A 12,357-nucleotide genomic window follows, 5' to 3' on the forward strand; every position below is an offset into this window, starting at 1 on the left:
GTGAATGGTCACTAATTGTGAGCCCACATTAAAACATTAGTTGGTGTGCAACAGCCTGCTTTCAGGTTAAGAAATAAAATCTGCTTTTAAATAGAACATTAATTGGAGCACATTTCAGAGTTCAAGAATATATGACCTTCAACTATTCTAAGGATGCATTTTAGTCATTTAAATCCACAATATACCATTTGTTTTCCCATAACAGTTTTTAGGAAAATAGGTCTGAATTGGTCATATATACTTCACTAGGGAAAAAAAAAACCCACCATGCAAAAGCTGAACTCACCTATATTGTTATACTTTTTTTAAAAAAAATATTTATTTCAGCTTTTACTCTACCCCGACTCCCTTCCTATATGTAACTACAGAACGTGCATATTTGGGTGGAAGTAATATATCCACAGAGAGTACATGTAGTATGTGCTTTACATATGTTAGCTTTGATCATTGAGAAAACATTTTCAGTTTAATTAAGTCACTTCACTCCTCTGCTGTGAAAGGTCCATCCAAATGGAAAAGCTGGATCCAACTACCTGGCACTCACCTGACATGACTGCAATGCACAGATGTCTCTGAAAGTCAGAGACAGAGGATCCATTCCTGCTGAAAGCATCCCTGAGCTTCCTCACTCCAGTCACTCAGGAATTGGCGAATTAAAAAAAAGTAAACACCAACAAAACAAACAAACAAAAAAACTCCCCACAACCACCACACACAAAACCCCCATACAACCAAAAACTTGAAGCTTCCTCCATCAATCATTATCCCGTTTTTCTTAATACTGGACAAGAGAACATTTGATTGGCAACAGTGGAAAGAAAAAAAAAAAGTCTCTTTTTTTCTTCCCCCCCTAAACCTAAGACAGAGAGGACATTTAAACTATAATTGCTCTTAAATTCAAACACAGATTCACATCCTATCCTCAGATGATGTCTTTAGGATCTGATCACTCAAGCGTATACGTACGGTTCTTCACTGACAAACAACCTGACTCTTCTACTTGTGCAACTTGCATTACTCATAGGAAAGCCTCGGCAGAGGCAGGCCAACGTATGTTAATTACTGGGTTGCATTATAATAGGTCTAACATCTTCTTTCCCATCCAGGGTTTTAAAGTAAATGGAAACAACAGTCTCTTTGGATGCAAAAGTATGTATTTCTGTATCTCAGGCTAAAAATATTCTATGTTAAAAACACAAGTAGATCAACTGCCAGAGAATTCCTGCCTCTTCAGTGTTTCTTTTGGGGGTTTTATCCTTATTAAACAAAGAAGCCAGGCAATCTTTAAGAGAGGTTAGCGTATGTTCAGTCATCTTTCATTTCCTACAAATTATCCTTAAGTCGGGTGTAATAGCGAAAAGGGGAGCTTGACTCCCCAATCTTTTGTTTCTTCTATAAACAGTTTATGAGGTAAAGTTGGCTACCAGTTTCTACAGCAAAATAAAGCATAAATTCATGAACACTGAGGAGCATGAATAGAGCAAAGATATACTTAAAAATATATTTTTCATATGACAGGAGATATGTACCACGTTTCTTCATTTTATGATTTAATACTCTGGGATATTGCTAGGACAAGATGCTGGCAACATTACAAGTATTTTTGATTTACATTTCTCTTTATTGAGAATGAGGCATTGAGGGCCATAGCTGCAGTTTCAGACAAAGGACTAAGACTCTATACTGGCATGCTATTTCTTTTTGGGTGACCAAATTTGAAGTTTTAAACCTGAATTTCAAATCATATGACACCATAAAACTGCCAGAAACATTAGAAGTTTCGTTGAAATTTTCAAAACACTAATATTGTAAAAATAGACACTGGTGCAAGACTTCCTTTCAGAAAAGGTTTGCAAAAAGTTCATGCATTGAATAAATAATTTATAGATGCATTTAGGATGCAAAACCTTTTAGGATACAGTGAAAAAGCTGTCTCAGAATTTTTCCTTTTTATTTTTTAAAGTGATTAAACAAATCTAGTGAACAACTGTCATGCAAATGTGACCAGAAACCTACTAGGCATCGTCCTCTCCTCCTTCCTTCCCCGAGGCTCCCTGTGCTGGGTGCTGTGCAGAGGCGGTGCTGGTCCCTGCTCCCAAGGCTGAGCACCAGCCAAGAGGCGCCAGCAAGGAGCAAACAGATGGTGGCCAATAAGGAAACCATCACGCCATCTTCGTCACCATGGCAGAGCCCGGGCGCTGCACAATAGCAGCCTCACTATTGACTACTTTACTCCTCATTTCAGCTTTTTAATATGTTTACCTGCTGATGTCTACTACTCCCAGCTATACAGCAAATAGACACAAGAGCTAGGCATACCATTCCAGTGTGGCGTAGGGCTTGCGAGGACCCACCACAGCCAAGTGTAGTGGTGAAGGCAGATATCCAAAGGTTATAAAACAGTGCACTAAACCCAGCGTACTACCCACCGCTCAGTGGGAGCAGTTATGCTCTGGGTTAGCCAAGAGGAAACACGCCAAACTCTTCAAAATGGATGCTCAACATATCAATTAGTTAACAAATGAAACTTCAACCAATTAATCCTAAATTTCACATATTTTTTTATGTATTTAGAGACAAAATGACCTTGGTATTCTGCTTAAGGATAAGACAAGCACAGTCCTGAATTTTAGGTGTCCATCTGCTTCCCCCCAACCAATTCCTCAAACCCAGGCTCTGAGCCCTGCAGCAGCCTCCTCCTCCACTCCCCTGCAGACCCCACACCTCCCAGGCACCTGTCAACTGATTACTTTACAAAGAACATCTGCCACGAATACAGGTAGAATAAAAACAATTGCAAACATTTTCAGAACCCATTTTAATCAAAAAGGGTCTGAATTGCTATCCATCCACGGCGCTGTCCTTTGCAAAGCCTTTGTGGAAAGAACCATGGCTTCGCCCAAGCCTGTGCAGCGCCGAGCACCATCTGGTCTGTGCCTCGGGGGGGCCCTTCTGCTCTTCTCAACCTGTACTGCTCAAGTTAGTGCCACCCGCAGCGGTGCCCATCACCTCCACAACCCTGCTGCATGGACGTCAGAAGACACGGCAATTTCATGTGAACGTTTTAAAATATTAATCTTGTGTCCTGTTGCTGATTCCTTCTGAAGTATAAACAAGGTCTGAATGGTCTTCCCTTTATTTGTAATTCATATCCGAGCATCACTTGGTATGCAAGGTTTGGTCTTGAAGGTAAGCATTTATACCACTCAGAAAGGTCCGAGTATGGCATCTTTCACGTGTAAGCTGTATCTTTGTTGAACACCAGGATTTGTTATTAACAAACATTTCAAAGGTTCCGCTGATTTATTCTGCACTCTGTCACTTGCTGGTCACCAACAGCTGCTGTCATAGTTTTACTTGTCCTTTGGTAAAGAATAACAAGGCCAACTGAAACAGCAGCTCCCAAGTTACACATACACAAGCGGGTGCGTGCTGCAGAGGTGGGACTTTGTTTATCTGGGTTTTGAAGCCCTTATGGGTATCCACCTTCTCACGCAAATCCTGTCCCCTGCTGCCACAGAGCCCAGAGCAGCTAGGTCATAGAGCCCCCCAGTTTCTCCTTCCAGTCCTACCCCAAAGCAGCAGGAAGGGGGAAAGCCAGGGTCTGAGCAAGGCTGAGCAGTGAATTGCTGTGGCAGAAGTAGGTCCAGAGCCAGAGCTGCAGCCTGAGCAAAACCGAGGGCAGACAACCAGGAAAGGACACACCACCCGCACGCTTACACTGTCAAAAAGCTGCGGAAAGAGGACGTGAGCCCAAATGTTTTAACTCGCAAGGCTGCTTTAACCAAGTCTTAGAAGGATCCGCTAGTGACCCAAAATAACTTCTCCTTACATAATACTGTTATGATTTTAATGTGCAAGATGTCAGAGTTTTACAGTGCCAAAAGCCAAAGCTATGCATTCAGCTGGAAAGCTAGTAGGCTCCCATGTCTAATGGTATCAAACTCCAGCTGGATTGCAACCCAATACTTTTCAAAACACTGATGTAAATTTCGGGAGAAATTTCATACTTGAGAGGAGGACAGGAAAAGATGGCAGTATAGTTCCCGAAACAAATTTCTTAAAGGAGGACTGATAGCTGCTTGGAGTCTCGCCAGGTGAGATGTATCAGGGTAGATCTCTCAGAAGCAAGAAAGAAGAGACTTGTGAATGGGATGAAGCCAAACACTAGTTTGTAGAGAAGCAGCCTTGCAAATTCCACACATGTTGAGTTCACATTTTCAGTCCCAGAATTGCTACCCACATTTCCACATGTGTACCCACTGCAACTCAGCGTGTTGATTTTCTGTGAAATAGAGAGAGTACCTACATTTCAGAGGGACTTCATGATTTTGCAGAGCACCCGAAGGATAGCAAACTGAACATGCAGATAGTCAGGATCCCAAGAGCATTTGCAGGACGACAGTTCACTGGTCTGGAGTCTTTTTAGAATGAGCATTCTAGTCTTTAAAAAAAGAATTCTTTAATCGAATGTAAAGTGCATCAACCTGTGCTAAATGGAGGAGGGAAGAAAAGCATTTTTTGAAAAGGCTTGAGGGAAGCATTGGGTTGCTGTAAGGGAGGCCAACATAAGCTGGGTACCAGCTGTAAACAAGTTAACTTCTGTGATCCCACTGCCAGGAAAAGGGTTGTAAGAGCATTAAACAAACACAGAATTTACAAGAAGGACACCAAGAGATTGGGTAGACTGCCTGACAACCACATCGTTCTTCCCCCCCACCCCCGCAAACCTGCAGGATAATAAACCCTTCTCTCTTTCGTATATAGATAGATATATAAACAAACTGCTCTTCTGAGAATTCAATGGCAACGAAGTCTCTAAAACCGCTTTTTAAAGCTTTTCTCCTGCTTTTTTTTGGGGGGGAGGAGGGAGATAACCAAATGGGTCTTCCATTGACCTATGAGTATGTTAGTTTTAAAATGAAAAAGTGACAGTGCTTGTTTTCAAACTACTCTAGCTGCAGGAACTTGTATTTTTGCAATGTATTTTAAGCAGAAACATTCTCCAAGAAAATTTTCCTATTGATAAGGCTTTTTTTCTCATTTACAACAGCCAAAATCTTAGAGATATGTGCAATGCTAAGGAAGACTAAGGCTTATGTTAAAGCAATGATATGTAAGGTATTTATTATTTTCAAACCATCTATGGGACTTCTGTGTGCACAAACAGAAGTACTGCTCAAACTAGGCACTGGGGCAGCAGAATGCCAGGTTGGCGAGTTTCTCGTGCTTCCCTGAGACAGTGGCTGTAGCTGGAGGGGTGGGGATCCTGCAACTGAAGACACAAGCCTTTCCTCACTGTCACTCAACTCTTTTGTGGCGGTTTTTTTTTTCCCCTGTCATACTCCTACACCTCTAAAATAACCAAAGGCAGATGGTAACCTTTGAGCTGGAGGATGCACATCTACCAGGCGGGTGTTGGACAACAACCCAGACCATGCCCAAGAGAACAGCGTACTGGAAGGGTCTGAGCTTCAGTGATACGCTAAAGAAAAGTTTTAAGAAACCTTACAAGCTTAAGACTATTTCTACCTTTGGCAAGGTAGAAATCATGATCAGACTGGGAAAAAAACCCCTTCTGAGCGTCAGAAGATTGACCAGGCAATTTCCAGGGAAGTCCAGTTTCAAACCCTCTCATGTGCCAGGTGCCCAGCAGTAAGTCAGCCTTGGCATTGCCCTGCACTGCTGTCCCCATCCTATGATGCCCTTATTTACATAGTAAGCCTGTATTCAACCAGTTCATCTGTTTTTGGAATGGGTGTTCAAAAAGCAAGAGAGGAAGAGAAACCTGCACTTCAGAATTTGCTGATGGAGATACAGGAGGTATGTATTTCAGGGCAGCCTAAAAGGCTCCGCTGTTCTCAAAGGGAATCAGGAATACAGCCAAGAAACAGGCAGATATTCATCAAGGGAACTGTTTTTGCTACTAAATGGCCAATTGAAGCCTCTACTATTCTGTCATATATCTATGTCACTGCAGCCCCAATAAATAAACCCTTCTGATTAGTTATGAGACTATCTAGACATCTCCAAGAGACAGATACCATTCGCTTTCCCAGCCGGTCAGTCATTGCAGCTCTGCAGTCCCAAAGGAATAAATAAATTAAAAAAAAAAAATCCAAAGACAACACAAACTTGTTTTCAGTCTATTTCTTTTTCTCTTACTCCTCAAGTGTATATGTTTTTATCTGATCAGCAAAGATGGCAAGTGATCTTTTACATGCACAAAGAGCTGCCATATAAGTGGGGCAGAGTTTATCCCATTTGTACATTAGATCAACTAGTTAGTATTCTCTAGTTAACACTGTCCTGACCAGATTGACTTCTAAAATAAGTCATCAGAAGAGCTTATCGGTTACCAGACACAGAGTTTAGAACATCAGAACAAGAAAGATTTGAAGACAAACAAATGAATGAAATGATGCACAAAGTCTGTGGCTTTCATTCTCATGCTACCTTGATGACACATAAGTATTATCCATAGGTTAGCTGTTCCCATTTCCGAAGTCAGACCCACAGCAGTGCTGCTTTTCTCTGGAAAAAAAAAAGGCTTACAGCAACCACAGCCTCTCATCACTTGCAGACAATATTGACTACCAAGAAACTGGAATATGGCTCTATAGGGAGAGGATAACAACACTCCCTATGGATCAGGCAGCCAGAGGATCGCCTTCATAGGCCTGGAGAAGGATGTCTTAGCATGAGGACATTGGTTTTATAAATCAGCTCTCCACTACTCACTGACATATACACACATTAAGTCAGCAAAAAAAAAAAATCAAGTAACACACAGTGAGCAGTAGGGGCAATCCAAATACACAGTTTTATGACATTTCCACAGGTTTGTATCATCATGCATATTAATGGCTTTTGAGCAATTTCTTTTCCTCCCTCCCCCTCTGTGTTCAGCCAATAGCCCTCCTGGTTCACTTTGGGAATCAATTCAAAGCTGCTCTGCAGAGTCAAAACAAATGGTGGATTACCAACCAAGGGATACACTTCCCACATTTATCTTAATGGAATGTTAACGTGATAGCTTGTATGTGACTACCTCAATACTAATACACTAGACAAAACACAAACCAGATCAATTTATTGAATTATCTATGGAAAGGACAGAAGTCTCTTTTCAAGTTCAGATATTTCATTAGATCCTGAACCTAATTTTAAAAAGCGCCAACCATCACCCCTTCCCCATTGGAAGGGACTGCGTTTGGCTCTTCCAGGATTCAATACAGGAGTACAAATTACTACTTCTATCCTCTGCCACAGGTCTAAAAAGTATAAGCAACTGAAGGAAACTACAGGTGGCCTGGATCAAATGATCACCTATGCGGGCCTTCAGAAGGGCAGGTTCTTTTAAGAATGGGTCATCCCCTGTGCAGTAACTTAATTTCTGTTGACACATACAGGAGAAATGAGATGGAAAGTGATTTTTGTCTGCCTAATAACAACTTACTTTCTTCTACTAGATACATAATACCCATACAAATTTGCCCTGCTCCATAAAGGGAATGATAGTGGCACTATACTGAAGCCAACAAACCTCACCTTTGCAGGTAATGTAAACTTCAATGTATCTTAAACTATTAGAACCACAAATAACACCATAACAAGTGTAAGACCATCTCCTACTCTCATAATACACTACTGCCTCCAACAGTCAAGCTGTGGAGATCCATTACAACCCATTGCCTGGAAATTTCTCTTGCAGCCTTTATCACCTTTAAAATATTCTAACTTTAACCAAGTTGAATGCTAATGATCACGTGAAACCCAACTGAAATAAAGAAATTGAGAATTGCTACATAAGAAGTTTCTGCTTTTAGAAAAAGAAGTGGGGGGGGAAAAAATCAATATGATAAAGGAACACTTCAGTTTCCAAGCCTTTTGTTTTTAAGCCAAAGACACCATTTAAAAGCAGAAATTATTTCACTGACAGCCTCAACTTATCATCTGCAGGAAAGCTTACATACACCTAAATTCAGTGAAAGGAAAACGTACAATATCTGAGCAGGAGGTATATCAGTGCCCATCTGCAGTGGTCTCTATTGATGCACTGTTCACTGTGCTTTCCCATAAAGCACACCTAAATGGATAAAGAGGGCTTATTTTCCTTGTCCCACAACAGTGAAGTTGACAAGAACAAGCATAAACCAACTCTAAACTCTTCAGAAATATTCTTGCTTCTTTGCTGTAACACAGGATGGGATTTCACAAAAATTGGTCTAACTATGAGTGAACAAATCAGTCAATTGCATAGTGGTCAAATTTGTTACCACAGGCAATAACTGCAGTCCTACTTATTTATGAGAAACAGGCTTCCCAGGTAAAGCCATAACAATCCCAGCTCACTCCCTCCACGGCATTCGATCACCCACGTTGTTACCGCAGCACAGCAGGCACCACGAGCTCCTGGCCAGCCACTGCGTCCATTTCTCATAGTCACATTATCTTCTGTGTGGCTGGAAAAAGGCTGGATCCTTGTTGTCCCAAAGCCTATCAACAACATTATAGAAGGCAAAAGAAATTCCAGCTTTGTTTCCTTTCCAGGATCAATTTTTCTTCCTTTTCAGGAGAGGAAACAGGCTTTCCAGACTGCTAGTACAAACATCAAGTTGCTAAAAAACAGCCAACATTGTCTCCAACTACAGTATCAGTGATGTAACTGCGATCTGTGAGGGTCTGTTGTTTGTTTGGGTTTTTTTTTCTGTCAACACAAAACCTTTGGAGCCTATAAACATGGAAGAGATTTGGGGTAAAGGGCAAGCAACTCCCAAGAAGTTATGAATGGAAACACGCTGCAAAGCCTCCCCTCCTTTCCACCCCTCGTAATCGCTGCTGATCAGGACAAATCTTTCAGATGATGCAGAAACTGATCTATTATCTTTTGTGGGTTTCTTAAAATATTCTAAAAACAGAATTGTATGCTGCATTAAGATCGCAGTTTTATTTCATCTCAGACAGCACAAAACACTCTCTGTATATATACACAGCAACTCACTTCTTTCCTGAAACAAAGTTTTCATTGATCCTTTGCCACAGACTCAATTATTATTTCTAATCATGATCAACGTTTATTTAAGGTACTGTGGACCGTAAACTATGTAACCAATAAAAGCACCTGTCCATGCTGACATAAGTGTCACTGGCAGGTTAGGTACCTACCATACTGGTCCCGAGGGCGTTCTTTTTAAATTCTGAAAGCCCAAAGAAAATTTAAATTACAATTTACAGAATAATCTTTAAATCAGCCACCTTTTGAGGTACTGCTATACTGAGTAGATAAAATCACAATCTGTCAATTAAATCCTAGGAAATTTTTAATTGTTTTAAAACATAATCCTAAAGACTTTTTTTTTAAAGCTTTTTTTTTTTTAAATGTGGGAGATTCTGCAAAATTCCTAGTTCTTCTCACTGGTAAAAATAGTCTTCTTGTAATTTAGCAATTATAGATACACGTGTAAAAAAGTAGAAAACAAGACATTTTAAGAAGACATTTAAAAAGTAGAGATAAAAAGAAGAAAGGTCCTTGACTGTGGAATATTTAGAGGATTTCAAGTCATGTTTTCCATAGCCTCATTTTAAAAATAAGCAGCCCTTTCCTTCTCCTCCCCCCACCCCAAACTCCAAGGAAAACAGTCACCAAATGCACTCAACTAGCCTCAAAGTCACACGTGCTCCATTGCAGATCTTGCTTTCAATGTGTCTTTTGTTTGATGGCTGGTGTTTCAACATCCTCAACTTGAACAGAAGAAGGTCAGAGCAAGTCTTCTGGCATTCACAGACCTGCACCAGGCCCCGCCAAGAGAAGATTGATGCCATAGTACATTTCCCCCACTCTAGAGAAGGAAGTGGAGGTTTGAATCCGAGACCAACTATGTTTGTTAGAAGGATCCTTATTCTCCCACAGACCATCAGCGGTGTTTAGTTTTGCTATATTCCTCTGTGAAACTTTTCTGCTGGTAATACTGAGTTGGGAGTTCTGCCACTGTGCCACAGTACTGCCCCAGTACCATGACCTCAGCAGGTTCCCACCAGTAAGAAGTTTTAGCCGTACATCCCAGCACAGGGCTCTTTCTTCCCCTGCCTCTGGGTCTTGCTTCACCTCTCGGTTACCCCTGGTGCCCTCATGCCTGCCGCCCTTGCCTTTGCTGCCCTGCCTGGGGCACCATTAACCTTCCTGTGTGCAAGGCCAAGGTCCACACTGCAGCTAGAGAGAAGCTGTTGCTAAAGATTCCTTAAAAGCTTTGGCACTTCAAGGCAGTTGGAACTACTCAACCAGAGCTGGGAGCCAAAGCTCCGCCACAGCTTTAATGGGCTTTTGCCCTTTTAAATTTTATAAGCCTGTCGCCTTTCTGATGCACACAGTTTTATTCAGAGTCCTAAATGGCTGTTTCATATTTAAAAGAAAGCTTGCATAGGTAGCACCCTAAAACTACCCCAGGTCATTCATCTCCCCCGCTCTCCTACTGTCTCTTAGGAAACCTTTGATAGAGCATTTGTTCAGGCTGCCAAGTTAAATCCTCTTCTCTCATGTCAATGCATTGAAAAAAGCAGTCAGAGCACCAGCTTCACTCAGGCCTGCTGAAGTAAATGGAGAAAACCAATTCCTCTGGCACTACAGAGCCATTAAGCCGTTTGCAGATTATTAACTGAAGCACAAAGATATACACTGTGCACAATCGGACGGCAATGCAGAGCTACTCCTTAAGTTAGCTTCAGTCTCAGTAAACTGCCTATATGGCTGCAATTTGTAATAATTTGTGCAGCTGCCGTAACTGTTTAGCGGGACCCCGACAACCCCAGACAAAAGCCGTTTCGCCGCGATGCGGGGGTCACGCTTCCACCGCCGGGCACATTTCACCTCTCATAAACATGGTAACGGGGGCTGCGCTTGGAGGAGAAATCCCGAGACGCCTCCCCACGCCGGTGCCCCTAATCACAGCCTCCAAGGTAGCACGTAAATTAAACTTTACACGTGCAAAACAAAGTTTACAGTCTAAAAGCCCGATTATACTAACAACTTCCTCCCCCTGCCTTACTCCTTCCCCGCTACCGAGCCGGCCCAGAGCGCTATCCCGAGCGGCGCGGGGGGAATAAAAGCGTGGCTGGATGGTTCCTATTTTTATGTTTACATTCCTGAAGTGTCTTTTAACTGACTGCCATTCCCCCTCTCCCCGCGAGCAGCTCCGCCAGCCGCTCCTGGAAGAGCTTCCCCCGCTCCCCTCGCACAAAGGCGGGCGGGCGGCGAGCGGCGGCCGGGCCGGCCACCCCCTGCCCGGCCCTCTGCCCCCGCGCCCCCTCCCCTCCGCCCCGGCGGCTTCCTGGACAGATGCACCGGGGGAAAGGAGGGAGGGAGGGCAGAAAGGGAGGGGGGCTGCTGCTCCTTCCTCCTGCCTGGCCAGAGAGGCCCCGGTCCCAACTGGCTCTCCAAACCCAGACACAAGGAATTTACACCCAGGCAGGCTTCCCGGAGCCCGCAGCACAGGCGCAAGCTCCCCCACGCCTCTCCCGGACCCAATACGCGCGGCCGGGCACGCACGCCCCGAGCCGCGGCCCCGCCGCGGGGCTCCCGGCCGCCCCGACGGCGCTCGCCCCGGCCGGGGGCAGCTGCTGCCCCGGCCCCCGCAGCCCCCTTTTGTTTTTGTGGCGGCTCCGACGCCCGCCCGCCTCGCCCCGCGGCTGCTACAAGTTAGACCCGGGCCGGGTGCCCCCGCGGCCGGCCCGGGAAGGGCATTTCCCGGGCAGAGCCGCCTCCCCGCCGCCGGGCCCGGCTCCGCGGCTCCCCGCTCGCCCTCGCCCCGCTCCCTCGGCGGGGACAGCTTGCCCCTTTAAGAAGTCTCCGCACATTTTCTCCCCTCGCAGAATAAATATGTATTTCTTTCCCCCTGTACACCTATTTCCCCAGCGTGGCCGCTCCATTGTTTCTGCTCCGCCGAGACGCAACCCCTGCCCGCCCGCGAACGGGGAGGTACGAGCAGGGAGCGCAAATAGACGCGAAACTTACCTACAGATTGCAAAGCAGCCTTGCAGCAGAAAAATAATAAGGAAGAAGGCAGGCAAAATCCTCTCTCCCCACTGATTTGCAGCTCTACTCGGGCATTTTTTAATACATAATTTTGTTTATTCCCCCCCTCTCTTCCTCCCTCCCCCCCGCTTTCTTTTGGCTTTCTCCCCCCCCCCTTTTTTTCCCCTTGCCCACAGACAGTGAAAAGGAGCTCAATGTTAGTGGGTGAGTAAGTGAATCAACTAGCAGAGAGCACAGCAAGTTGAAGTGTCAAATTACATTGGCTATTCTATTACCAAAGGGCCATGCTTTGTGGCTGCTGGCAAAATCTGTCCCAGATTCCTATC

The 12,357-nt window shown here is 44.0% G+C and overlaps 1 protein-coding gene across 6 annotated transcripts in view; it reads right to left on the reverse strand.

Moving 5' to 3' along the window:
• The window catches only part of ZMIZ1 (zinc finger MIZ-type containing 1), a 367,249-nt gene extending 355,144 nt beyond the window's left edge, over positions 1-12,105 (reverse strand). For all 6 annotated transcript variants that reach the window (XM_068399476.1, XM_068399478.1, XM_068399482.1 and 3 more), the window contains exon 1: positions 12,011-12,105. The gene's annotated coding sequence lies outside the window, so the exon portion shown is untranslated. The remainder of the gene's footprint in view (positions 1-12,010) is intronic.
• Positions 12,106-12,357: the final 252 nt, after the last annotated feature.

The sequence above is a fragment of the Nyctibius grandis genome, chromosome 4 (genome assembly GCF_013368605.1).
Source record: "Nyctibius grandis isolate bNycGra1 chromosome 4, bNycGra1.pri, whole genome shotgun sequence".
NCBI classification, from domain to species: Eukaryota; Metazoa; Chordata; class Aves; order Nyctibiiformes; family Nyctibiidae; genus Nyctibius; species Nyctibius grandis.